This window comes from Arvicola amphibius, chromosome 2 (assembly GCF_903992535.2).
Source record: "Arvicola amphibius chromosome 2, mArvAmp1.2, whole genome shotgun sequence".
NCBI lineage: Eukaryota > Metazoa > Chordata > Mammalia > Rodentia > Cricetidae > Arvicola > Arvicola amphibius.
The window spans coordinates 38,719,839-38,747,303 of NC_052048.2; positions in this window are offsets into that span (position 1 = coordinate 38,719,839).

A 27,465-nucleotide genomic window follows, 5' to 3' on the forward strand; every position below is an offset into this window, starting at 1 on the left:
AACTTTCACTAAATATATTTTATGCTCTTTTCTACCAAATACACAAGAGAAATAATAAATGACAGTGTAAAAATTTAAAACATAATCAAATAAATAAATAAATTTGGCATAAAATTCATAGCTATAAAAACAAATCTTGAATACTTACTTAAGCAACAATACGGCCAATATTTAAAGTTTTCTTCCTATAGGTGTCATAGACAAAAAATATAATAAAAAATTCTGAGACAAGAGCAATTCTACAGATTAAATATGGCAATGAGTTGAAATAAACTATAAAGCCACCTGAAAAACGTCAACAGTTGGATATGGCTACAGTATTCAGAAAAACTCCTAATTCATGGATAAAATGCAACCAAATGCACAGATTCTGCAGAGTGAAAGCATGCAATTACATGCAGAGATTCTGCAGCCAGGAGCATGCACATCAGTGGTACCTTACAAAGATATGAAGCTTTGTTATCTGAGAAACCAAGAACTGAGATTTCAATGTAAGACATATACAAAAGCTTCTCAGACTTTACAAATCATGGGTGTTTGATAGAATGTTTCCACAGCGTTCATATTTCTTTTGTTTTTGGTTTTGTTTAGTTTTACCACCAGTGCTCAAAATTTTTCTGATTTCAGAATATTTCATATTTCAAATTTCAGGTTTTGAGATGAGAGATGCTCACCCTGTACAGGCTTTACTTTTCCGCATTTTATGCTCCTCATTTGTGTGAAGAGAACTAGAATTCCTCCTACAAGGAGTCTTTATTGAGATAAGAACATCTGGGATCTGACACACAATAGTAGGAAGGAATCCTCCACTTTCATATGCTTTCTTTCAAATTATTATTTTTTAAAATAACACTCACTTGTGCAATATTTTCTTTGCTTTAAAGAATCCCTCCTCCATGAGGAGAATGAGCTCATAGGAAACTGGGACTTGGCCTGGCTCATTCAGCTGCTGAGTTCACAGGTTCCAGAGTGGGAAAAGCACAATGTAAATATTTGTGCAATGTTGAAAAACCACGCAGGCTAACCTTGACAAAGTGTCTTAGTTTAAGGGCATTAACATTCAAAGAAAATGATGCTATTTGGAATCCAAATCTTTGTGCTCTTTGTTCTTCATTTTACCTCCAGTTACTATTCTCAGATGACTTCCTACGTAGTGCAAATGAACACCACTACAGTTTTCATCTGCATTCACACAACCCATCCCACTGGGTCAGGTGGGGTGAAGCAAACAGTACAGAATGTCCTCCCTCATTAGCTTGATAGTTCAGTGCCCCATTCCTGTTAGCAGTTCAGAATGGCCTAAGGCAGAAGAGAACAAAAATGCTTTACAAAAGTGCATTAAGATTTCTATCTCCCACAAGATAGTACAACCATGGTGATCTCAGACATGAAGAGGTACAGAGACATTGCTCCAGGGCAAATTTATGCATATACCAGAGGAATCCCTGGATATTCTTTGTGGAACAAGGAAAGCAAATGTCTTTATTTCAAGGAAGAAGAAACCAAGTTTCAGAGAGAAGCCATCTGCCAAGGTCACATGACAAGTTAATGAGGAAACTGGGGCTGCCAAAAATGGAATGATAACTTTCCAGACTACAACATCAGCATCATTCCGGCTATAATGCAGATAAAGAGGATAAACTGCTGACAACCGATGGCGACTGCTCTATTTTCCAGCACTGTCTGCTTTCCATGGGCTGAATCCCATGCAGTAATACGTATTGTCTCATGAAATCTCCTGTCTACTTCATTAACTCTATTAGTTACTATGTAAGAAAAGTTGGTGAGAAAATAAACTCGACAAAATCATATACTTCATAAATAATGGAATAATCATACTTTCCTATCCTGAGTTAAACACTTCTGAAATTAAGCAAAAAATAAAAACAACCTGAGTTTTGTTTTGTTTTTTTTTTTTTTTCTTTCTCAAATCTTTCTTCTGGAAGATAATGCAATGAATTAACAAAAAAACAGCATGAGGTTTCTGTGAATTACCTAGTGTGGTGGTTTGAATGAGCAACGTTCCCCACAGGCTCATGTATTTGAACATTTGATTCCTAATTGTTGGTGTTGTTTCATAGACCCTTTAGGAGGTGAAGTCTTGTATGTTACTGAGGGCAGGCTTTAGAAACTTTTAGTCTGATTCCCCCATTCCCCCTTCCTGTTTCCCTCTCTGCTACCTGTGTAGAACTAAGTTCCTGCCCCTGCCACTATGTTTGTTGTTATGTGTTCCCTGCTGTGACGGATTTTATTTCTCTAGAAATAGGTCAAAATAACTTTCTCTTTTTGTTTGCTTTTGTTCATGGTATTTTATGACAGCACCAGAAAAGTAACTAATATAGCTTGCTTCTTAATAGCTTATTCTAGATCTTACCTATCTATCGTGTTACAAATCCTCTCCTATTGCATCCAGTTTTTAACCTTGTGAGACTAGCCAGGAAGACTAACCACAATGCCAGCACTAAAAAATATTAAATTCCTTTTGGAAATTCCCTCCCAAGGCATTATCAAGAATCATTCAAAATGGTATTCTTATTCTTATCAGACTGATAATCCAAGCTTTTCTAGATCCACAGATTGCTTTTGTGGTTTTTGAAGACACTTGCAGAAATTAAACCACAACCCTGATACACTAAAGTGCAAAGTCTGTGTTACTAATGGCCTTTCTTAATCACACTGCTACTTCACAATGTAAGTCACATGCACCATCCTTAGAAACCTTCCAATTTCCCAAGTAACCTTCAGAGACTTCTTAGGACAACAGATTCTCCATTACTGTTGCAATAACAGTATGCAAACACATGTGCGTGCACACAGGAGCAAAAATCTATTCTCTTGACATTTATTAAGAATCTAATAGCTGCCAGATCCTCCACTGGACTATATATATATATATATATACATATATACATATATATATATGTATATATGTATATATATATATATTCCACAAGCCATAGAAGTCATTTAATTAATATGTGAATGAAAAGACAGATAGGTGAATGGATGTGCTCATAAAATAGATCTACTTTGTTGGAATAAGCTGGTAATACCCAGTATTGGTCTAGGTTGCCTTTTTAGGAAATTAACTGAAAATAGAAATGCACATACCTTTTTCTCTTCAACATAGGAATATCAGCTATGAGAAGAACACTGCCAGGGAAATTGAGCCCCAGACCTTTTCTTCCTGTTTAAAAGAGGTTACAGACCAACAGTTTGAGAGAAGAGCTTCACATCAGCACCTGATTACCTGTTTAACAGAGTTCCAGGTAAGCTGGAAAAAACACTGCTTTTCTTCTCATTCAGCAAGTCTTGAAAGGCTATCTGGGTTCCCAGCATTAATCCAAATTACTATTGTGGCCTCCTCTGAGTCAGCACAGACATGATTAACAGAATTTCAGGGAGGCTCAGAAGCCACGTCTCTCTCTTTCTCTGTGTGTATGTATTACAAGTGACAGTTCAGTTTATTGTTATAGAGAAATACACATAGCTATCACAAAATGATAGGATAGAGAACACTCTCCAGGCAATGGAAACACTGTCACACTCAAAGTCTTATAATTACTCTTGCTTGCTTCTTTCTTCCATGGCTATCCATTTGCTACAGAGAAGCTACACAGAATCTCTCAAGATAGAAAATTCAAGAGATTTATTTTTCTCTCTCCAGTCTCTTAGATGCAGTGACCAATAATGCTGAGAACACAAAAAGGGGCAAGAGGGGCCCTATTGCTAACCAGTCTTGATATCCACACCTTGGGTAGACATGGGGAAGCAGTTCCATGTACCTCTACTTCCTTTGCTGAGAGCAATAGAAGGAGCCAGAATTACCACAACGTACCTTTCTCACTCAAAACCATGGTTTAAATAAGAGAACAGTCACATGAAGAATTAGCAACTAGATATGATATAGAGCAAGTGAGGTCTCTGAGAACAGCACAGCCTCTCTCCTTCATCTCAAATAAGCATAACTTGTGTGTTATGGTCCAGGAAAAATCTATTGTCACCAAGGAAACCTCAAGCCAGTGGCTTCTAGGTCCTTTATCTGGATAACTTCAAGGATGAAATTCACAGACAATGGAAGGATACATTTATAAAGGAGTGTTATTATAGGCTTAAACAAAGAGTCATAGCTTTTGCTTGGATGTGATCAGAGAAAAAGACATTGCTGTCTCTAAAGTAAGAAAGACAGAGATAGAACAATCAGAAATCACAGCTTTCTCCAACAACTCAAAGGATTGGGGTCAGAAGATACACAGCTGGTCCAGGATGTAAATAATGATGGGCCAGCACCCTGGTCCTTGCTTGCCTAGAACAACCATTCCTGGACATAGATAATGTGTGAGTTCAGAATGGCAAAAAAAAAAAAAAAACTATTTTGAGTCATAGCCATCAGGAATGTCACAAAGTAACCCTGGTTGACTTCTTCTTCATGTCACACTACCACACTATTAGTAAACAAAGTCATTAGTGTGGGCATTGGGGCCTTTCAACCAGATCCCAGCACCAGTAACACATTAGATTGACATTGGTTTAAGATAAACTAGGAACATTCCAACCTACATAAATTTGTTTTGTTTGATATATATATATATATATATATATATATATATATATATATATCCCCTTTTCTGATCAAAATTCGATATCCTTTTGCTGGGTTAGGACTCTGCTTCTGTTAGAAACTCCCCAATGACATTTTACCCTGGGCAAGAGTGGATCCTCTTTCTGGTGACACTGTGCCATAAAACAAGGTGTTATTGCCATTAGTGGGCTAGGAGAAATCCCTGTTGGCTGGGGGAGAACAACAAAGGGTCCTCTTCCATTCAGGAAGGGGCAGCCCATCAGCTGGGAACACGAAGTAACACTTGAGGCCATAGCAGTGGCTACCAGAGAGAGATACTCAGGGACCAAGCCTATGTCAGAACTTCAGCTACCATCACTATCTGGCTAATGATCTAGCTTGTCACAGTGATATTTAGACAAGAGAATAAAAATGACATTTTTATTTGGAAAAAGGTAAAACCTCAGGATGGACAACAGAGCAACAACAGCCAGGAGTAGGGAGAGTGGTTGGTGCTTGCCCAAGAGTGCAACATGAGGAAACAAAACTTTCCTATTTTTTGGCTGTGGTGGCAAATGTGTTACTCTATTCTTTGGTTTTCTACATCAACTTCAAAAAGACTATGTAGAAAGAAATGAATTGTATATATGTGAATAAATTACTCTAGGGACTGAATATGCAAACAGATGAGATGACTATATGTATAAAAGTAGAATTTTGGCCCACAAGCTGTAGCACCCCACCCTGGAAACTAACTCTATCTACAATCAACAGCACAGGGCGCTCACCTGGCAAAAGCCGGACAGCTTTTGCTTGTAATAATCCAGGGAATTTAGTCCTGACTTTTGTAACCATCAGTTAAATGTAGACAAGACTTCATGAAATAACTGGAAGCTTTCTAATTTTTGTCCAGAGTAAGCCAAAGATGGGGCTTCTAAGGCACAGAGAGTGCCAGGTTCTACTTTATCCAGCCTTCAGCTTTCTGATGCCAACAGTCTCCAATGCTGCTGTACCTAAAGGCTCAGCCATTTTTCTCATTCTAATGCTTTCTATTCTTCTGTCCATCTTTGATGGTGACTGATTTCCTAATTATCAAGGGCTCAGACAGACTATCCTTTCTTCTTCCTATCTGGTTAGTCTTTATTGCCAGAAAATGCTATGTATTATAGTTAGAAATGCATTCATAGTTCTCTTCTAACTCAATGGAATAATCAGCATCCTAGCCTCTGCATCCATTTAGAAGCTAACTCTCTCATAGGGAAAGAAGACTCCTTAAGGAAAAGTAACACAAAGTCACCTTTACCAGTAAAGCTTCTGAGTAGACATTAGGAATGGCACATTGTTTGTGGCTGAGGCAGACTGAGGTTCATTTGCAGAATGAGGATTAAAAACTTTTAAATTATTTCAATGCTTTCTTGTTGTATCGATTATCCAAATTCCCCAGTGTTGCAATTCATTTGCTGCTTGGATAAAGAGATAATGTGAAATTATTAATGTGCTTTTGCCATAAATAATTAACTTCATCATGGGGAAAAAGTGGGGAAGTCAATTTAAAAAAAAGACTTCTAATAGTAATTGATATTTATCTCTTCTGTCTTTATAACTATTAAAAGCTGCTCATAACACTTATTACTGTCACTAGGAGAAAGAATATGTAATTCATCATAATATCAGATGATTTATATATAGATTGTGAAGGGGGCAGCTCTCCTCTTTTGCCATTCACAAAATGGTAAGCTTCCAATAAATCACTCTGCAAAGATTTTCATTCAAGTATCATCTCATGTTTCAGCATAGAGGAAAGGGGCCCTGATATCATGACTATAAATCAAGCCTTCATTGACATGGCTGGATCCATGTACTATTCATTAACAGATTTCAGATATGAGTAGATATTCTATTTCTCATTCATTGTTTTTCTATTCAAGGGATACCAAACCATGTGTATTCATGATAAGTGTAGACTTTTTCAGGCTTTACTGATATCAGAGCACAGAATGCCAATTTTACTGCCAATAAACCACATTTGATTGTCTCTTATCCTCTCTTGACCATAAATCATTTCCTGTTGCTGGCAGTATTCCCTGTAGGAAGTCCTCAGAGGCTGCCCCACAAGGGCTTAGGGGCCAGGATGAGCTATTGACTTAATGTGCCATGCCCCCTGTCTTTTGCCCACGATGACAATGGAGATAATCTCAGGGCTACTCTGGAAGCAGAACCCACCATGGGTACCAACACACATGCAAAAGGCAATTCATCTAATCATGGATCCTTTCCCTGTCTCTGAATCATGTCATATACCATGTTCTTAGTGTGTTTCTTCTAAAATCCATGTGTTGAAATATCCAATTTTAAACTGTTTATTTAGAGTGTTAGTGAACATAAACTGCCCAAGATATCCATGACTAGCACAGTAAATTTTTTCTTCAGGATTCTTTAGTTGGACTATTCAAAGAACAGTTGTTTTCAGCCTGTATATATAATTTCAAATATCCATATCCTGAGACTTCATAGCATTTCATATGACTCATCTCATAGGAGCCTCACCACACATCTATTGAAAAGTTCTAGAATAAAAAGTTGAATACATCACATCTATTTCTTTATATAAGCAGAGACTTCTTAATGGGGTGGGGGGGGGCTTCAGTACCCTTACAAATCATATACAGGACTCAGTAAGATAATTTCTCCAAAGTCTTCATTACATTCTAAGTTTCCAGTTGTCATACTGGTTTTTATTTTAATCTAATTTTAGGAAATTTTCCTGCCTACACCATCAATCCTAATACAAATAAACTCAATGCAAATGAAACAAACTTCCCTCATTCTTCATATGTTAGTACCCCTTAGCAATGACCCAATGGGCACTACATGGTGATAAATTAAACTCTAAATACCCTAATACTAAGAGGTCTGGTTTACATCTGGTTGTTTTGTATTATGGAAAGTGAATTCCTTTTTGTGGGCTTTAGTTTTCTCTTCTGTTTACAATAAGAGTCGGACTAGTCGATCTCAAAACTTCCATATTTCAAAGTGGTAGAAGCAGATTAGAAATATTCAATGCAGTCTTTACTACATACTCAACTAGTTGGCAGAGGAGCTAATTTAGCAAATACTCATGAAAAAAAAAACTCCTAACAATGTAGCACAAAGACTCTAGTGGACTGCTTTGAATACAATCCCAACATCTCATAGAGCTGAGATTTAGAATGGTTTTATGTTACATTTTACACCCATATAAAATCTGTGACACAAGGTAAAAATGTCAACTCTGCAGTTCATCGTCTATATGATGGAGGTGACTGTGTCTACTTGTGAGTTTAAAATGAGATGATGGTGTGTATGATGCACTTAATGTAATGCCTGGCACCTGACACATGCTTACTACAATATACTCAACGTTTTCACTGAAGAGTTAACAGTGGAACTGAGAAATGAATCTGGACCTAGTTTCTGAAATTTCTAAATTGTAAGGATTTTTTAACTACTAATGATTCACAAGAGATCTTACCATATCACATTCCCATGTTCTGTCACTGGGTTTTTTATCTGAGCAACATGCCTGCTTACTTGACTTATCCCTCCCCTTTCTTTCTCATCTTCCTGGAAGGCACAATAACTTCTTGACAGGGGTAATTTTGAAATTCATAAGCTTCAAACTTCTGTACCCAGAACTATAGATAGCCACTTTGGATTTCATGTCACCTGTTCTTCGAAGTGTTAGGACTTAACAGATACCAAAGAGATGAGCTAGAATGGCCTCAGAGAAAAACTAATAGTAAACTTAACGTTTAATATCTGATCATACTGTACCAAGAGTTTGCTCTGTCCTCACACATTTGATCCTTACCAAAAATCCAGTGAAGTGAAGTGGGAACTGTCATGTTATGATTTTACAAATGAGGAAACTGAGGCACAGAATCTATGTAGACATTTAATCTGTTCTATCATATTAAATCCTATAGGGACCATCAGAACAACTCTTATATTAAAAATAAAAAATAGGGCAAACTTATTATCCTCCTTTAAAAACCATGCTCTTTAGGACAGAGTGGAGAACGTAGGCACATGGTACTATGTAGAAATCACTTTTCAGACCAACATGAAAGAGATGAATCAAACACCCAGTATGTCAGTGCAGCCTTAATCTCAACACTTCCACTGGCTTTCTACCTAGAATTACTTTCTTCACAGAATTATTTGTAACATTTATAAATTATATTATGTTGTAAAATATTTATAGTAGATAATATATTAAAATTATAAATCTTTATAATATTTAATAAGCTTCCTAGCAGCTGACTCATCTTCTTTGTTTATGACAAAATAATCACCTCCTCATAAATGTGCTTTTTTAAACTCAGTGCAGTTAGTCAATACTTAGATTTTTCTCAAATCCCTCCACTGAGATCTAATTACATCTTTAGATAAAGCTCATATCAAAATAACTCCTCTAGCCAAGCATTGTGGATCATGCCTATAATCCCAGGACTCAGGAGGCAGAAACAGGAGTACTGCCACAATTTCATAGCTGGTCTGGAAAAACATAAGGAATTCTCAGAGAACCTGAGCTGTACAAAGTAAGACTCTACCTCAAAAACCAAACCAAAGCAATGGCAACAAAAGAAAACTCTAACTTCTATTCTTACTTTCTAACCCTGGACTACCTTGCACTGGTCTCTTAGCTGACCTTCCTTACACTTTGAAATTTCATTCCAGAAGGGGAAGTCAATATTATTGCACTGTGTTCTCTATGGTGAAGGGGAAGCCTAGCCAAAAACCTTGTTTTGTAAGGCGTGTCCCCCTTGGTCTAAAGGCGTGTCCCCCTTAGGCGTGTCCCCCTTAGGCTAATATTGACTTATAAAATCTTGCGGGCCTGCGGCCCGCCTGCTCTTTGTTTTCCTGCGCTCCTCGCTGGAACCTTGGATTTGTAAGTTCCCTTTCCTTTCCTTTATTAAAACTGGATTATATATATTAAAGCTTGTCTGGTGAATCATAACTGCCGATCAACCACGCACCTTCATTATGGTGTTCCTAAAGCCTAACGGTTTCCTGATTCTGATGAAAAAATATTTAGGAACCTATGATTTATCTTTGCTTTGTAGTAAAGAACTTTCAACAACTGATCCAATGCTTGCTAAACATTCAAGGAACTTTGGATAAATTTACGTGATGAATAAGCCTAGCAAGATTCCTTTGAGAGAAAACAGGTAAATATTTGTACAGTTAAACAAAACAATAAATGGCCCTTGCTAAGTATTATGTTTCTACTGGAAACACAAAGGAAAGATCAAAGGAAAGATACACTTCCCAGAGCCAGGTATGTTAGTGTATTCTTGTAATACCTACACTCAGAAGGCATAGACAGGACCATCACAAGGTCTAGGCTACCCTGAGGTGCCTAATGAGATCTTATATCAAACAGAAGGAGATACTGTGTAAAACATACACATACACACACATGCACACAAACACATGCACACACACACAGAGAGAGAGAGAGAGAGAGAGAGAGAGAGAGAGAAACTTCTTGCCTTCTAGATTCATATTCATAACTCTTTAAATACACAAGTTATATATTTCACTTAATGGCTTAGCTATTTTCTATTGCTATGTTGCTATGAAAAGACACCGTGGCCAATGTAACTTATAAAATAAAGTGATTAATTTGGGTTTCTGGTTTCAATGGTTTAGAGTCAGTGATGGTAGAGCAAAGGCACAGTGGCAGAAACAGATGAGAGCTTGCATCTTGATTCAAATGTAGGAGGCAGAGAAAAAGTGAGAGATACTGGGGATGGTCCAAATATTTTGAAACCTCAAAGCCTGCTTCCTGTGACATACCTCCTCCTCCAAGGCCATATCCCCAAATCCTTTCCTAACAGTTTTATCCACTGAGAACCAAGTATTCAAATACATGAATGGGTGTCTATTAATGCATATATTTAAATATATGAATTCAAATGTCTATGGGTGACATCTTATTCAAACTACCCCATTCCACTTTTTGGTTCCCACAGACCCATGACAATATTATAAGGCAAAATGAAGTTAATGTGACTTCAAAAGTCAGCATAGACATTAGTAGCCCCAAGTATAAACATCCCAAGTCTGTCTCTTCTGAGACAAAGTGAAATATCTTAACTATAACCCCCTGTAAAAGCAAAAATCAAAACACATGATTCCAACATATAATAGCAAAAATCAAAACACATGCTTCCAACATATAATAACACAAAATATGCATCATCGTTCCAAATGAGAGGAATGGGGACAAAGTGAGGAAATTCTGTACCAAAGCAAGACCAATACCCAATAGAGTGATGGCTAAATCCCTAGCTCTGTGTCTGATGTCCATGACTTAGATGGCTGTATCCTTTCAGGTTTTCTACCAGTAACACATTTCTATCTCTTACAATGGTTCCACTCCATGTCTGTATCTCTTCTTGGCAGATATCTCAAGTCTTTGGTATCTCCTACATCTTAGGGTCTCCAACACAATCAAGGCTTCACTCTCACAGCTTCGTGCAATGGACTCTCAGGACTTTAGATGACTCTCCTGTCACACTCCTTGAGTCAGTAGCTCTTAACAATGGAAGAAGACTCTGCAATCCATTTACACATGTATCTTTCATGATTCTAAAGCCAGAACCAAACGGCCAAGACTGCCAAGTACCTCTATGTTGTGGAATAATCCCTTTGTACACAGTAAAGATTTCTTGCTATAATGGGTTGGATCAACAAGCTGACTGGTCAATGGCTGAACAGGATAAAGTTAGGCAGGAAAGCCAAACTGAAAATGATGGGAAGAAAAAGGGTGGAAAAAGGGGCATCACCAGGAGACAGCGGGGGAGGGGGGGAAGACATGGAGGACAGGTAAAGCCAGCTTGGCAATACATGGGTTAATAAAAATGGGTTAAGTTGTAAGAGCTAGTTACTAATAAGCCTAAGTTATTAACCCAAGCATTTATAATTCATATTAAGTCTCCAAGTCAGTTGTTTGGAAAGCAGCTGACAGTTACTTTGGAACAGGTAGTCAGAAAATGAAAACTCTACCTATACATCTACCTGCTTGGGATGGAAGTTGGCCCTTACATTTGCAGAAGTTTTCCTTTGTTATAGCATTTTTTAAGAGCAGGAAATTCCTCAAGCCTTCCTTTCTGCAAGTTGAAAGCTTGGCTAACTGAGGCTGTGCCCTGAGGATACTACTCCTTTTACTCCATTTTCAATCAAGCTTCCTTTAAATCTCTTCACCTCTTTTCAGCACAAACTTTAGCTCCAACATTAAAATTCTTAGTGCTCTTTTTCACTTCATATTGTACAATTTTTACTTCCTTTTGCCTTTTTGCTCATTTTTAGTGTATACCTGCAAAATATAATTACTAATAACCACAAAATAGAGTCAACGGCTACCTTGAAATCTCCAACACTTCTCCATTTTGCCTCTGTCAGATTTTTAGGACAAGATCAGAACGTAGCCTCCTTTACCTCTTGAGCTAATTCTCCACAGTCCACATAGCTCTCCTACTTGGATGGGGTGTAGCTCAGTTATATAATATTCTCTAGCCTGTTCAAAGAACTGGGTTCAATACCTAGTATGCCAAAAATTAAAAACTAAAATAAAACAATTTTAAAAGGCAAAAAGGGGAAACTAAAAACTATATTTATTTGGAAAATCACAGAATTTTTAGCAAAGGAGCTTGCCATGGTTAAAGACGGTATTATATAGTTATGAAAATATTAATTTTAGAAGAAATATACTCATTTCAATATGCATATGACAGAATATTAAAATACATGAAACACAAACTGATAGAACTACAAAGTGAATCAGATGAATCGACTATAAAAGTGGGCATGTCAATAATCTCTGAGTAATTGGTAGATCAAAATGACAAAAACATCAGTAAGAATAGAAATGACCTGAAACACATGATCATTGAGCTTGATGTAACTAATGCTTATAGACTGCTGCATCCAATAACAGCAGAATAGAGATTCTCCTGAAGCTTACAGCAAATATTCCAAAATATAGACCATAGTCTGAAACCATAATATATATTTGTACATATATGTGTGTTATATATGTTTTGAACATCACATGAGTAAGTGCATACAAGTAAACATATAGATTTGTGCAACCACATGGGAGCCAGAAGTCTAGTTAATGTCTTCTGCAATTGTGCTCCACCTTGTTTTTTTGAGGCAGAACAGACAAACTGGCTATCTAGTAAGCTCCAATGATTCACCTCTCTGCCTTCCAAGAGACTATAGATAAGTGCCGCACTGTCATGTCCTGCTTTCTATATGGGTGCTGGATATCCAAACTCATTTAGTTCCAGAGTAGGCAGAGACAGGTGGATAATAGCAAGCATTCTACCAAGTAGAAATTACCATGGAGCCATCTCCTCAGCCCCTATGTGTACAAATTTATACAACAGAAATTCTACAAATATTCACTTTGTCTACTATGTAATTAAAACAAAATGTCAACACTAGCAGAGAAGATAAAGCATACCTAACTACTTGTAGATTAAGAATAAATTTAAATAATATATGTGACAAAGAAGTCTTGGGATAAATTTTTGAGTATCTTAAACTAAATGAAAATAAAATAGAAATTGCCAAAAGTAGATGAAATACATCAGCAATAGTGCTCAAAAAGAAATATATGGAAATATATATCATAAATATCTTAGTCTAACCTTTTAATCATAGCAAACTCAAAAAAAAATTACGACAATTTAAGACTGAGGAAAACAGAGAAAGAAACAATGAAAATCATCACGGACATCAATAACACTGAAAATAGAAAAACCACATGTAAGCATCATGAATTTAAAAAATAGCTTGTTTGATAGAAAGATAAATAAAACTAATAAATATCAATTTAAAGAAGCCAAGCTAGCAAAAAAAAAAAACCCTATTCAACTTGTCAATATGAAAAGTAAAGACAACTCCTCATTTATAGAACTTATAGAAATCAAAATGACAATAAAGAAGTAAATTTGTTATGGTTTGAAGGTACAATGGTTCCCACCTCCAACTCATGTTTTAAACACTTAGTTTCCAAGATTTTGAGAGTTTTTGCTGTTTTGAGAGGTCACAGAGCCTTTTAAGAGTCAGGGCCAGATATGTTGGCACATGCCCAAAATCTCCTCTTTTCTAAACAGAAGGATTGGGAGTTCAAAGGCCACCATAGGGACACATCAGGTTGCAGATCATTCAGAATCATATAGCAAAGCACTAATCCAAGTAACAACAGAAACCGTGATAATAACCTACCAAAATAGTAATAAAAGAAATATCATGTCTAAGCCGATTCACTGGTCAATTCTGCCAAATACATAAGGAAGAAGATTTATCAATTATACATAATCTCTTCCTCCAAATAGAATAATGCTTCCTGATTTGTTCTCAGAGAACAGCATTTCTGTAATGCTATCAGGCTTATTACAAGAAAAGAAAAGTGCAGGTCATTATCTTTCATGCCACAGCCCAAATAGCAAAATTCCACAAATGAGATTAAAATTGACAAATGAGATTATACTTGATATCTCTGGGTGGCTGTTTCAAGTGTCTCCTGCAGATAACCAAATCTGCAGTTGCTCAAACCCCTGAAATAAAACATCTGAGTATGTGCATAACACATCTTTGAGCAGCCTTGTGTATTCTGCACCTCTACTTACTCATGACACCTTGGACAATATAACCATTGTATAAATAGTCAGGACACTATATTGTTTAGGATAAATGACAAGGGAGAGGATTACATAATGTTAAATTCGGTTCATTTTTTCTCAATAATTCCAATATAAAGTTGATTTAAATTTATGAATATAGAACACCAAATTAAAGAGGGATGACTGATCATCAAACTACACAGCTCTGTACAGAAAAGGTATCAACAGAATGAAGACAAACCAACAGGATGAGAGAATACAGTTGCAAGCTGTGTATCTGGTAAGTGTTGAATACTTAAAATGAGAATAAATTCAACTCAGTAGCAAAAATACAACTTTAATGGAAAAAGTCATAACTAATCATTTCTTTTTTCTCTTTTATTATTATTATTATTATTATTATTATTATTATTGTTACAAATTTTCACCTCCTCCCATTTCCCTCCCCCTCTCTCTATCCTCCCTTCCCCTCCCTCTCCAGTCCAAAGAGCAGTCAGGGTTCCCTGCCCTGTGGGAAGTCCAAGGTCCTCCCCCCTCCATCTAGGTCTAGGAAGGTGAGCATCCAAACAGACTAGGTTCCCACAAAGCCAGTACATGGAGTAGAATCAAAACCCAATGCCATTGTCCTTGGCTTCTCAGTCAGCCCTCCATGTAGGCCACATTCAGAGAGTCAGGTTTGATCACATGCTCCATCAGACCCAGTCCAGCTGGCCTTGGTGAGTTCCCATTAGATCAGCCCCACCATCACAGTGGGTGGGCATACCCCTCGCGGACCTGAATTCTCAACTGAAGAAGTTCAAATGGCCAAAAGACACTTAAGGTCATGCTCAACCTCCTTAACGATCAGAAAAATGCAAATCAAAACATCTTTGAGATACCATCTTACACCTGTCAGAATGGCTAAAATCAAAAACACCAATGGTAGCCTTTGCTGGAGAGGATGTGGAGTAAGGGGAATACTCATCCATTGCTGGTGGGAATGCAAACTCGTGCAACCACTTTGGAAATCAGTGTGACAGTTTCTCAGGAAATTCAGGATCAACCTACCCCAGGATCTAGCAATACCACTCCTGGGAATATACCCAAGAGATGCCCTATCTACTACAAAAGCATTTGATCAACTATGTTCATAGCAGCATTATTTGTAATAGCCAGAACCTGGAAACAACCTAGATGCCCTTCAATGAAAGAATGGATAAAGAAAGTGTGGAATATATATGCATTAGAGTACTACTCAGTGGTAAAAAAAACAATGACATCTTGAATTTTGCATGCAAATGGATTGAAATAGCAAACACTATCCTGAGTGAGGTAACCCAGACCCAAAAAGATGAATATGGTATATACTCACTCATTAGTGGATTCTAGCTATAAATGAAGGACATTGAGCCTATAATTCATGATCCTAGAGAAGCTAAATAGGAAGGTGAACCCCCCCAAAAAATATGTAGTTATCCTCCTGGATATTGGAAGTAAACAAGATTTCCAGGCAAAAATGGAGAGCTTGGGGGTGGGGGTGGGATGGGGTAAGGGGAGATGGGGAGAGAGAAGTGAGAAGGGGATGATGGGGAGAACTTGGGGGAATGGGACAGTTGGGAAGGAGGAAGAGTGGATATGGGAGCAGGGAAGTATAAATCTTAATTAAGGGAGTCATTTGAGGGTTGGCAAGAGACTGGACTCTAGAGGGGTTCCCAGGTGTCCAAGGATATGTCCCCAGATTGTTCCTTGAGCAGCTGAGGAGAGGGTGCCTGTACTGGCTCTATTCTATAGCCACTCTGATGAGTATCTTGTATACCACCATAGAACCTTCATCTGTTGATGGATGGAGATAGAGACAGAGACCCACAATGGAGCACTGGACTGAGCTCCCAAGGTTAAAATGAGGAGTAGAAGGAGAGAGAACATGAGTAATCATTTCTTTTTATCATATTTTCTTCTTACTTATTAGATATTTTTTAAAAATACCAATCCAAATTCCCACTCCCTCCCCTCCTCTCATTCCCTCCACACACCCTTCCACCCACTCCCATCTAATCCTAAGAGATGGTAAGGTACAATGTTTGCAGAAGTTCCAAGGCCCTCCCTACTACATCTAGACTGAGCAAGATATGCATCCAAAAAGAATAGGACCAAAAAGCCAGTACATGCAGTAGAGATAAATTGCAGTACCACTGCCAGTGGCCCCTCAGTCTGCCCCAGCCATGCAACTGTCAACCACATTCAGAGGGACTAGTTTGGTCCTAAGCTTGTTCTTTCCCAGTCCAGCTGGATTTGGTGAACTGCCATTAGCTCAGGTAAAGTGTTTCAGTGGGAGAACCCTTCATGGTCTTGAACTCTTTCTTCATCTTCTCATTCCTTCCACTCTTCAACTGGACCTTGGGAGCCCAGTCCAGTGCTCTGATGTGGGTTTCTGCCTGTTTCCATCTGTTGTTAGATGAAGGTTCTATGGTGATATTTAAGATATTCATCAGTCTAACTACAGGACAAGTCAAGATCAAACCCCCTCTCCTCTATTGCTTAGGGTCTTAGGTGGGGTCATCCTTGTGGATTCCTGGGAATTTCTCTAGAGGCAGGTGTCTGCTAATGGCTCCCTCAATCATGATATCTCTTTTCTTGCTCTCATCTCTATTCTTCCTCCATCTCAACTATCCCATCTCCTCAAGTTCTCCTCAACCCTCCCCTTCTCCCATTCTCTTACCCTTCTACCCTTCCTTCTCTCCAACCCACTTGCTCCCAATTTTGTCAGGCGATCTTGTCTGTTTCCAATTTAGTCTTCAATATGCATGGAAACAGGAGACCACTTCCTAAATACAACCCCAGTAGCCCAGACACTGAGAGTAAAAATAAATAGAAGGGACCTCCTGAAGCTGAGAAGCTTCTGTAAAGCAAAGGACACAGTCATTAAGACAAAAAGGCAGCCTACTGAATGGGAAAAGAACTTCACCAACCCCACATCAGACAAAGGACTGATCTCCAAAATATATAAAGAACTCAAGAAATTAGACATTAAAATTCTAAATAACCCAATTTAAAACTGGGGTACTGAACTAAACAGAGAATTCTCAACAGAAGAATCTCCAAATGGTCAAAAGATACTCAAAGAAATGTTCAACATCCTTAGCTATCAGGGAAATCAAAACAACTCTGAGATAACACCTTACACTTGTCAGAATGGCTAAGATCAAAAACACTAATGATAACTTATGCTGGAGAGGATGTGGAGCAAGGGGAACATTCATCTATTGCTGATGGGAAAGCAAACTCATGCAACCACTTTGGAAATCAGTATGATGGTTTCTTAGAAAATTGGGAATCAACCTACCTCAGGATTCAGCAATACCACTCTTGGGCATATACCCAAAAGATAATCATACTACAAAACATCTGTTCAACTATATTCATAGCAGCATTATTTGTAATAGCCAGAACCTGGAAACAACTTAGATGTATGTCTCCCAGCTGAAGAATGGATAAAGAATGTGTGGCACATTTACACATTAGAGTACTCCTCAGCGGTAAAAAAACAATGACATCTTGAATTTTGCATGCCAATTGATTGAATTGGGAATCACTATTTTGAGTGAGGCAATCCAGACCCAAAAAAAGATGAATATGGAATGTACTCACTCATAAGTGGATACTAGATGAACAAAGAACATTAAGTCTATAGTTTATTATCCTAGAGAAGCTAAGTAATAAGGTGAACCCAAAGAAAAACTAAACATTTTTTACTGGCTGACAAGATGGCTTAGTGAGTAAAGGTACTTGCTGCAAAGCCTGGCAGTGCACACCACCCTTGACTTCAAATCTAGGGAAACTAGTGCTCTCTTCTGGCCTTTGAGGACATATGCACTCCTGTGCATACCTACACATGTACACACAAGTTTATAAGAGAAGGAAAAGGATGAATATCATTTTTTTAAAGTCTAATGTCTGTTCGTAAGGTCAGGAATTAGATATCCAAATCTTTGTGGTCACTATGACAGAATAAAATAGAGTGGGCAGTTTATAAACATGAGAAATTCATTTCTCACAATCTAGTGTCTAGGATGTCCAAGTTTAAAAATATGGCAGAGCTGATTATCTCACAAATGCCCGGTTTCCAGTTCACAGACAGCCATTTTCTCGCTGAGTGTAACAGAGTAGAAGGGGCAGGATGTTCATTGAGGTGTGCATTATAAGAGCACTGACCATGGTAGAGCTCCACATAAGGCAAGGAGGTCCTCTCTAAGGCAACAATTCAGTGCCATACTGCAAGTTCCTACATAGTACAATAAGACAAGAAAACAAAAAAAGACATATAGGTGGGCTGTAAAGGCACAAATACATTTTATCACAAGTGATACTACCAAGTAGTAAAACACAAAATAAGGTGCAAACCATGCAAAAGAAAATGGTGGTTCAATTCATGTTGCTAAATGACAGAAACAAGTTGTAAATAGCTACATATTGAAAAGCAAAAATTTTCTGGAAAAGACAAAATTGTTGTGATAGTCAAGTTACTCAGGAAAATAAGAGAGGTTTTAAATTTTTATAATACAAGGAACATATTAGGTCAATGATTCTATATTTTTAGATACATTTAGCTTTATAATAGACACATAGACACACAATCCCCCCAAACACACCAAACCTCAATAAATGAAAAGAGTTTTAAAATCATTTAGGAAACTGAAAATAAAAAAGACTCCCCTGATTACCAAACTACTACCAGATCTTCTGGGCCCTCTTCCTGGTGAGGGTTGAGAGTCTGTCATTGCTAAGCAAATCCTTGCCAAAGACTAATGTAGAACTAGTGCCCAGTCTCCACAGCCCTGGTGAATCTGATCAAGTTCTTCATTCTGCCCCTCCTAGTCTAAGTCCTGGGAATTCCTCAAACAAGAAACCTATATGACCAAGTTAGAGTTAAGTTTATAAGTTAAATGATATATGTAGAAGCTAGGGGAGATGGGCCAATGAGTAAGATGTCTTGCTGAGCAAGCATGACAACCTGAGTTTAAATACCCAACACTAATGTAAAAAGCTAAGCATGGCCCCAGGTGCCCGAAAGTCCATTTTTGTGGAGATGGAGGGAGGAGGAACATGTGGTTTGCCTGCTGGCACTCTAGTGCAATGAGCGACCCTATCTCAACTGAATAAGGCAGAAGGTGATAAAAGAGGTCAGCTAGGATTCACCAGTCTCCACACACACATCTTCATGCACTCTCTCTTTCTCTCTCTCTCTCTCTCTCTCTCTCTCTCTCTATATATATATATATATATATATATATATATTGATTTATGTATTTATTCAATGTGTGTGTCTGTGAGAGAGAGAGTATAAATAATATCTAAAAAGAATTCTGTTAAAAATTCCAATTGCTGCCGGGCGGTGGTGGCGCACGCCTTTAATCCCAGCACTCGGGAGGCAGAAGCAGGCGGATCTCTGTGAGTTCGAGACCAGCCTGGTCTACAAGAGCTAGCTCCAGGACAGGCTCTAAAGCTGCAGAGAAACCCTGTCTCGAAAACCCAAAAAAAAAAAAAAATTCCAATTGCTTAATTTCTTCACATCTTCTGATTCTTAGAAGGATTTTTAGCAATAAATCAGATTATCAAAATCTCTCTCTAAATATGAATATGTATGAATACAGGATGCATTAGGAAGTTCCATGAACTTCCAGGGATTCTCATCTCCACTTCCTACCTCACCAAAGAAGCACTGGCTTTAGAACCATGTGTTACCATAATTGGCTTTATGTGATGATCTCTAGACTATATCACTACTTTTTAATTGAAATATGTGTTTCTGCATATTTGGATGTGTTTTCAAGGAAAATGAACTTTTAACAGGTTCAAGTGACAACAAAATCATTTATTGAACATGTTTTAATTACTTGAGAGCAAGGTTTGAACACATTGGAAATGGGAAAGTGGTATATATTTGATCTTCACAGTCACAGCTACTGCATTCTGCCATTAGGATGCAAAAGCAGTAACAAGGGGAATTTAAATGAGTGGGTGTGGTCCTTGTGTTACAATAAAACTTTCTTAAAATGTTGAGCTACATTAGACATATAAATGGTAATTTGGGCATGTTCACTTATATATATATATATATATATATATATATATAATATAACATGCATAAATATATTCCAATAATGTCATTGGAAATAACACTTTAACATTGGTGATTTCTCTCTAAAAATTGGTGTTAAATGTTATTTATGAATAAAGAAGACATTGAAAACTCAGAATAGTAGAGAATATTCTAAAATCACACTTTCCAAAAATTGAGGCCAGTTAAAATTAACTTATCTCCTTTTTATTATATTGCTTAACTGGCCTATATACTAGTGCTAACACAATATCAAACCAGAAAGAATATTGACAATAGAAATATATATTATATATAGTCAATAATATCATATATATATGATCTTGACTTTTAACAGTTATAAAAAAGTTCTAGCATATAGTTAGTTATCTCAAGAATTTTTTTATTGATCACTCTCTCTTTTACTTAATATTCTACCTTGGTCCCTATATAATGCTAAAATGATCATTTTATTCTTAAATCTCCTTTCAGTTCTCAGGCAATTTTGAGGATAGTCTCAACAGGAGTGAAATTATAAAGTGTGGGCATTTTGTGGCTTACAATACACTTTTCCGAATTCCTTCCAACTCCCACCTATGGTGCCTGAGATGTTCCCCTGAAATAAAGTGATACAAGCTCATTTTACAATTAGGAACCCATCCTCCCCTGAATGATAGAACTTGGGATTACAGATAAATCTCTAAAAGACTCCATTCAAGACAAGCTATTTATCACTTTCTTATGGGAAAGTAAGTTTAACTGTTTGTCTCTGGAAAGACATAAGGCATTTATATGCTTCACAGTGGTGGCTACATAGGTAAGCACCACAGCAAAACCTCAGAGCAGCACAATTAATCATCAGAGGCGTCTCACTGTCCGTGACCATAAATCACAGGCAAGCACTTTTCTTCCCTGACTGATATGAAATGAGTATAAACGTGGGAAGGGAATCGGATGTTTGTCAAAGGCTGATATGTATTTTTTCCGCTTCTTCCAGACTTAGTAGAAGGTTGCAGAGAACATATCACATTCTACTCTATGATTTATGCTCTCTACCTAGTATTACTCAGATATGGGGAAATTGCAGCAGAATTTTGCCTTTAGCATCTGGGCATAAAAACATAGTAAGATAATACAATCTAAAACCAACATAAATCTCCAGGGAATGCACCAAACTTAACTTGCCCGTGGTACAAGTCTAAATACTTACAACCTTTGTCTGTCTTAAACGGAATGTGAAGGAAGAGCATGTTTTCCATCTTTTATGAGACTCAGACAACCTAAATGCAACTCAAAGACAGAATTCCATTGCCCAGATTGGACTCCACCCTACTAGTAGTTGAGTCGTTTGGGACAGTTTACCTTTCAACGTTTTCTCTGTAACATGGGCAAAACAATACTGATTTGATAGGCTGTAAATAAGAATAAGTAAGATAATACATACCAGGGGCCTATCAAGAATCCTGAAAAAAGTGATTCTCAGCCAAAGTGGACTAAATCAAAAGTTCTTGATACTTTCAAGCAAACTAAAAAATTTTACTATGTCACTCTTAATACCTTAAGGTCTCTGATAATATCAAAACTAAACTGCACTGTGGTATTTTGTTGGCTTGGACCTTATTCTCAATGACGACAGCTCTAATTATGATGCTTCAGCAACTTCATTTAATTCCAGCAAATGCAGAAACTGACAAACAACTTGAAATCCTTATAAGCAAATTCATGCTCCAGAATAGCCCTTATCAAAGTGAATTTTTATCTGAGTTGCTATGATTCACATTTTTCAAACCTGTGTGTATATAAAACCCAGAAATCATTTTGCTGTACACATTTCATATGAACAATTTCTGTTTCTTTCACTTTTATTAAAGAAGAGAAATGATTAAGCCCTCATAAAGTTCACATTAAGACCTCCACAGAAAGACTACTTATAATATTGCAGGAGGTATTTAATGAATTCTTCAGAGTTGAGTATGGTGAACATACATTATGCAATCCTTACAAACCCATGTTTTTCACCTAAAATACAATGTTTTAATGGGAAAATACAATTGAACACATTGAAAATAGCACAATTTCTTCCTGACAAATAAATGCAATGATAGGGACTCAGAAGTCCATTAGGCAAATTCACTGAGTTTCTTATGTTATAAACCGAATGTGGCACAGGTGGTTGCAGAACATTAGAGCAGAAGATGATTTAAAATACTTCAACAAACCCTGGTGTGTATTATTATAAAGAGGGAGGGCTCTCTATGTGAATTCATTGTGGCTTCTTTATAATTGTGGGGATGTCTAGGGAACAAGTCCTTCTAAAAGTAGAACCTGTGCCAATGATTTGAATATAATTATCCATTAAGGACAAGATCCCAGAAGAATCTAGTGAGGGACTCGAAAGTGGAGAACATAAAAGAAAGAAGTCTCCTTATTATGAATGCTATTTGCCTCTATGTTTTGCTATCAAATTCACATGCTTATTCAATGTTTAGTAAACATCTATGGCTCATTATTAGAGATTCAAATAATAATAAAATCAGACAATTGATTTTTTCATTAATAATGTATTGCTATGGTCACAAATGCATTCAAGTTGATCCAAAGCCTCATGAAGAAAAGGGGGTAACCCAGGAGAAATCAAACAAGGTATAGTAAAACCATCCATTTTATAGCATCTAACTCAAATGCATCTTTTTCTAGTAATGAATTAAGGGCCTTAGGTACTATCTGCACCTATCGTTGGGTAGTTTCACTTATAAAACATCTCTCAACAAGCAGGAATTAGTAAAAGTGGAAAAATAGGAATGAGGATATAATTTAGTGATGAAGTTTGTATTATACTGAGTCTATACTGAGAACATACACTAACAATAGAATAAACCATTCTAGATTAAGGAGATGATTCAGTCAGAAAGAGTTTGCCATGAAAGCATGAGGATCTGAGTCTATTCCTCTATGTGAAAAAGCTGACTATGATTGCCACTCTTATAATTCCAGCTTGCTGGCCAACCAGTCTAAGTAAGAGAATCAGTGAGTTCCAGATTCAGTGGGAAATAATGCTTAAAAAAATATTAGGTGGGAAGTAAAAGATGATACTCCACCTAAACTCTGGCTTCCATGTACCTGCATACATGTGCACATACAGACCACATACATGTGCACACAACCACGACACAGACACACAAGAACGAATCATTCTACAAATTCTTACAAATATGTATATGAATAAATTCAACACATAATCAACATATTTCAATATCCCAAGTTTTATCTGGTAGGATTCCCCTCTGTATGCTGTGAACACCATTGGTTAATAAAAAAAGTTGCTTTGGGCCTATTGCAGCACAGAACAGGGCAAGGTGAGAGTTCCAAGCAGATAGAAGAAGAAAGCATAGGTGGAACCAAAGAGAAGCCATGTAGCCAGTGTAGAAAACAGGCGCCAGTAGGCCAAAACCATATGGCAATACACAGATTAATAAAATTAGGTTAGTTTAAGATGTAAGAGCTAGCTAGAAATATGCATTAGCAAATAGGCCAAGCAGTGTTTTAATTAATATAGTTTATGCGTGGCTATTTCAGGTCTAGGAGGAGAGGAAATGAACAAGCAGCCTCTGCCTACAAAATGGTCTAAAACATTTGGGGCTGATACCTGCCAACCACTTCAGGTCCTGATGCTCAGGTACTCAGTGGGGCTGGGAGGAAAGTAGCTGAAACCATGTCTGTGGCCCAGTGCCCCTGCCTGGGCAGGCAACAGGATTGAGTCTGCTAGGGGTACACAGGCAAGAGAACATGGCAGATTTTTGCTACCATACACAAAAATATTTCCAGGGTATGCAGTGTACTGTGTACTGTATGGCAGATTAAATTTTAATCAGATAAAAAGGGTTTATGTGCTGCACACTCCTTCTTATAGTTAAAGTGGTGGCCTGGCTCCTACCTGACAGTCCCAGAGCTGGCAGGAATGGTACATCCACAATATTGAAAGTCAGAGAGAGGCACAGACAGCATCCAGAGCTGCTGCAACAAAGACACTTACCATCTTAAAAGTGTTCCTGGTCAGAAAATAATTACAAAAACACAATAAAGACAAATTCAGATGGAAAAGACCTCTAAATGGGTCACAGTATTAGATAAATATACATAGGCTTGGGAGAGAGAAAAAAGAATACAGAGAATTATAAAAGGAAGTAAATGGCTTTTAAAAATAGAGTCTTTAAAAAGACAGAGTACAGACAGTCATAGATTAAAGGAATAAAGAAAAATAAGCTATGTAAATATGGAATGTACATAGAGAGTCTGTATTACATATATTATTGTGTTTTCTTTGAATTTTTAACTGTGAATGAGCTAAGTACAGAGAGACATTTCATTGTATGGACTGCTAAGCTAAACTAACATATATTTTAAAGGTATCTTGACTTCAGAATATGAGTCTAAGAATATGTTGCTTTGGAAAAAGAGGTCTGCTTTTGTTTCCACAGAGAATGAGACCCTGTGGATTTCTTCCAGACGAATGTGGTTTGATGGGTCAAGCCCCCTGAAAAGTTTCCATAAAACCCTAAAATTACTTTGTCCAACAAAAAGCAGGAAACAGTGTGGAGAGAACTATACCCGGATTCCCTAAATGATTGTTTATAAATGTTTGTTTACGTTTAAAGGGAGATATGCTATAGAGATGAATACTTTGTATTGGTATGGATCTTTGCTTTTCAATACAAATTTATGGTCAGTTTTGTTAATGTATACTTCTGCTCTTGATTAAGGTATTGTGTTTGTGCAGTTCATTTAAAAATGTAATGTATAATTAAGAATACAGGTTAATAGATAGCTATCTATAAGAGTCAAGTTTATAGTAAGATTAATAAGAATGGGTTAATTTAAGATATAAGAGCTAGTTAGAAACATGCATAAGCTAATAGTCCAAGCACTGTGTTAATTAATACATTTTATATGGTAAAATATAAAAGATGGTAAGTGTCTTTGTTGCAGCAGCTCTGGATGCTGGCTGTGCCTCTCTCTGACTTTCAATATGGTGAATGTACCATTCCTGCCAGCTCTGGGCAGCCAGGAAATGAATAAGAAGCCTCTGCCTACAATTATCTACATATATCTTCTTTGTTAGTATGTCTGAAACATTCAAGGACTTATAAGTTAGGTTCTCTAGAGATGCTCACCAACTCAGAAAAAATATTTACTTAGTGAAATGGTAACCCCATGTTTTACTTTTTCTGTACTTTACAATTGAGCACCAATAAACCTTGTTCTCATATAAAATTTTGACAGATCCCAGAACTTCACAGTACTACTAGTCACATCTCAGAAACTTTAGAAGTCTGGAACAAAGATGAATGCATAAACTGTTATCTCATTCTGCTAACAGTTTTGAAGCTTTCTTAAAATTTTTAAGTAATTCTTACTACTGTTTTATTAATGCTTATTTTATTAATATTTTAAACTTTCAAATTAAAATACTTCTTTTTATTTTCATTTTCATAAAACTTGCCTACAATAAATCTTGAATAATACTTTTAATATTTTAACAAACCCATTGACTTCCAGTACAAAAAAATATGCTTGTGTTTTCTACAGAACTTGGGGGTAAAGGGTATTTCTTTAGTTTATTTACAAAGATGATCACCACTTTAATTTTTTTATCTTCTCCAAGTCCTATGAGAAGAGAGCAGGAAGTGAGCTGATGTAAACCTAGAATTCTTTTCTTCCAGACAGATTTCAAACCAACAGACACCATACCACAGGGATCAGGTTAAGCCAAGACAGGGACTCACCCTTTGTAAATGTGTTTATAACACATTCCTATCATTTGTGTGCTTTGTTGAAATGCAGACTTTTTATGAAATGCAGCCAAACATTCCATAAAAGTTAGGGAGCCAATATTTAAAGTATGCAATTTTCTAAATTACTGTAATTGAAGTTATTGTTAATTTCTGAGAGGAATGACTTCAAGAGTTCCCTAATTGGTCCCCAAGTATGCCAAGATTTCACCAGATAATGAAATGCTCCCATTAACCCATGCTCCTTTGCTATCTCCAGGGAGCATTGCTCATTTCCAGGTTAGTGAAGATGCCAAATCTTCCACAGTTCTGTGTTTTTGATTTTGTAAGTAGATACACAGAAGAGAAAAGGTTTACATGCAATTGCTAGCAAACCACAGGTTTTTCTAGCGGGTGAGTCGGTAGTGAGGCAACTAACTATTAATAATTTTCAAAAAAAATGAGAAAATTTTTCAGAAGCAACAAGGACATGAGCAGCTGCAAAATTATATTGTAAGCAAAGATCTATACTGGATAACTCAACTGATTTTAATTCCATATATATCTGCTTGCTGGGGTGATTCTTATAATTTGAATGTATCTCCTTCAAATGTTAAACAATTGTGATAGTAATAGAGGTGGGGCTTTTAGAGTATGTGCATTGCTGTCATAGCAATGGACAGAGTCTATAAATCATGGCACCCAATTTTAAGAAGGCAAACATGGCCTTAGGATGAGACCTAAACTGGAGTTTACTGAAGAACAAGACAGGAAAGTCAGGAAGTTTGGGATCTCTTTAATATTGTCAGAACTGGAGCCACAAATATGAAGAAACTAAAGGTCCAATAGGACATTTCTCTATTCCTCACCATTTCCCAAATAACTACTCAGAGGCTTAATATTATTTATAAATGCTCAGCTGATACCTCAGGCTTGTTACTAGCTAACTCTTACATTTTAAATTAGTCTATATTCTTTATTTACACTCTGCCATGTGGTGGTGCCTTTATTAGCAGGGCACATTCATCTCCTGTTCCCTCTTTATATGGTTAGCAACTTCTCACTCCACCCTTCTCCTTCCTCTCCTGTTTAGTTTGGTTGCCTGCCTATACTTCCTCCCTGATACTGTCCAATCAGCATTTTATTGAACCTATTTGAATGGCAAATCTTTACAATGTAGAAGAAATATATCCCACAGCATAAAGTTCATGATTAGAACTCTGGGCTTTGATACCAAGAAAAAAGAAGTTTAGAATATGTCATGAGTAAGAAAAAGATGGGGAAAAATAAACTTTTGCTACTCTGCCTGTGGTAACTCAGGAAATGTCAGAGAAAGATATCAAATAAAAGTTCTGAAATCTTTCAAGCTCTTTGACTGTG